Source organism: Apium graveolens, chromosome 11 (assembly GCF_009905375.1).
Source record: "Apium graveolens cultivar Ventura chromosome 11, ASM990537v1, whole genome shotgun sequence".
Taxonomy (NCBI): domain Eukaryota; kingdom Viridiplantae; phylum Streptophyta; class Magnoliopsida; order Apiales; family Apiaceae; genus Apium; species Apium graveolens.
This window is the reverse complement of record NC_133657.1, coordinates 24274893-24277547: the sequence shown is the minus strand read 5'-3', so window position 1 is coordinate 24277547 and position 2655 is coordinate 24274893. Positions and strand designations below refer to the sequence as shown.

Sequence of the window (2655 nt, the reverse complement as noted above, 5' to 3'; positions counted from 1 at the left end):
TGGAAGAAGTTTAAGAAATTGATCAAGCCTCAGTGATATAAATCAAGATTGTGGATTTAATCAAGTGACAGAGATCTTGTCATGGTATCAGATAATTACAAGGATTTAGTTTGAATAAAATCAAGTTATCAAAGTTAACACATGAAGAAACGTCACGAAAGTTAGTCACTCATGAACCAGACAGTACATCAAGTGTCAACATTGAAGTGGTGGAATTGATTCATAATTGACAGTGATTTTCAGAAGATTTTCAGAAGAATGGTTGTTGTTGAAGAGTATTATTAATTCTCTATTAATTAATTAAGTCATATAGTTTAATTAAGAAAATAAATTATATCTGCAAAGATTAATTTATTTATTAATTGAATTAATTGATTAATTAATTCTGAATTAATATTAAGAATTTTCAGAATTGTAATTGAATTAAAATCAGTTTTAATTCAATAAGACAATTAAAATTGAACTGGCATGACAATCCAGATTGTCATGCCGATTGTCATGCCAGGCCATTTCTAATTGTCTCACCGAAAGTTCTAGCAGGGAGGAGATTGTCTTGCCAGTTCAATTTGATAGTCTTGCTAGTTCAATCTATTGTATCACCGAAAGTCATGGTGGTTCAGCCGATTGTTTTGCTAACTCAACAGATTGTCTCACCGATAGTCATGCTAGTTCAATTGATTCTGTTGATTCAATTATTAAAAGACAAACAGCAGAAGACATTCAATTATTCAACCTACTCGAGAACAAGAAACAACAGCAGCGGAAAAACATATCATCTCTCAAACTGCAACTTCAAGAACATTAATTTCTAGCAATTAAAGTTAAATCCAAACCACTAGAAATCATTCTCTTGTTCTTGTGTAACTATCTAGCGAATCAAAATCCCTAGAACTTAATCTCAAATTGCTTTGAGCATTTGATTCTTTTTATTGCAAAAATAGAAAAAGTTCATGTCGAATTTATTCTAGATTTGTGATAATTAATTTGAGATTAGTCCCTTGTAATCGATACCGTTGTTTTAACACCTTTCAAATTTAATAATATTTTTATTTAACTTAAATTTTGTTTCAATTTTTATTCCGCACTAAATTTGATTAAACGGTATAGTTTGTATTCAAACCCCCTTCTAAAAACAAATTGGGACCTAACAGTCTTCCACAATAATCTTCCTTGGTTCCACTTCTGCTTCCTTCTGCACTTCTTCTTCAGCCACAGCTTCATCTTCCGAAACTTGAGATTTTTCGGGATTTACAACCTTCCCAGACCTCAATGTGACTGTCTTGACTTGCTCTTTAGCTTCCATTTTGCCTGGCACTTCAGTGTCACTAGGGAGTGTACCAGGTTGTCTATTCAGCAAGGCATTGGAAATATTCCCAATTTGATTCTCTAAGGTCTAGATAGAAACTGCTTGGCTCTTACACATGAGCCTCAACTCCTCCAATTCAGATTTTTCATTAGACTGTTACAGCTGGAGTTGTTTTCTTGGTGCATATTACGGTTGCTGAAAATCAGGGGGTTGTACTGCTTTGCAGCATACTGCTGATAAGGCTGTTGCACCGCATTCTAAGTATTACTCCAGCTGAAGTTATGATGATTGCGGTTGTTGGGATGATAGGTGGTTGGGGCCGGTTGCTGCGACCTCTGAAAGTTGCTCACAAACTGAGCTGATTCACTAGAAATAGCACACTACTCTGTCTCATGGGCACCAACATAAAGCTCACAGACACTAGTGATCTGATTAACTCCATAATTAGCCAAAGAATCCACCTTCATCGTCAAAGCCTTAAGTTGAGCATCTATAGCAGTAGTTGCATCTACCTCCAGAATTCATGCTACCTTGCCTTGAGGTAGTCTCTGAGTTGGATCTGGTATTCATTGGCAACCATCAGCTCAATCAATTTATAAGCTTCATCATAACTTTTAGCCCATAAGGCTCCTCCTGATGCTGCATCAAGCATGGGTCTAGAAGTTGCACCCAATCCATTATAAAAGCAGTTAATGATCATCCAGTCAGGCATCCCATGGTGAGGACACTTTCTAAGCATCTCTTTGTAGCGATCCCAAGCCTCACATAAAGATTCTCCATATTGCCGAGCAAATTGAGTAAGTGCATTTCTGATTGCAGCAGTCTTCACAATAGGAAAGAGTTTAATTAGGAACTTTTGAGCAAGATCCTCCCATTTGGTGATAGACCCTGGTGGTAAATGTTAGATATATTTGATAATGTCATGACTAATATGATTTGTGTTTAGTTTTCAGATCTTACTTAATAGGACAAATCAGTACTTACTGAAATCGGCACTTACTGGAAGTCAGAACTTAATGATATCACTACTTAAATTATCAGGAGATAATTATCAGAAGATGGATATCAGATCTTAAGTGCGGAAGACTTTCAGATAAGGAAGGAGGCTGATTGAAAGGAAAGAAGATCAAGACAAACGCAGGAAGAGATATGCATGAAGAAGGAATTTTATGAAGAATAGAATACTTGGAAGAAAAGATAACTAGTTGTTATATTTTAGGAAGCAGAATTATATTCCATATCAATTATTGATTACCTTGTAACTGTATAGTATATAAACATAGACATAGGGTTTACACTATATGTGTTATCATAATCGAAGTTATTATTTATTGTAATCCTAGCAGCTC

General features: G+C 35.3%; 1 non-coding gene across 1 annotated transcript; it reads left to right on the top strand.

Annotated features, from left to right (window-relative positions):
• Positions 1–2016: 2016 nt before the first annotated feature.
• On the top strand, positions 2017–2123 carry LOC141699468 (small nucleolar RNA R71). The gene has a single exon (XR_012565931.1). It is a non-coding gene; the product is annotated as a small nucleolar RNA R71 (small nucleolar RNA).
• Positions 2124–2655: the final 532 nt, after the last annotated feature.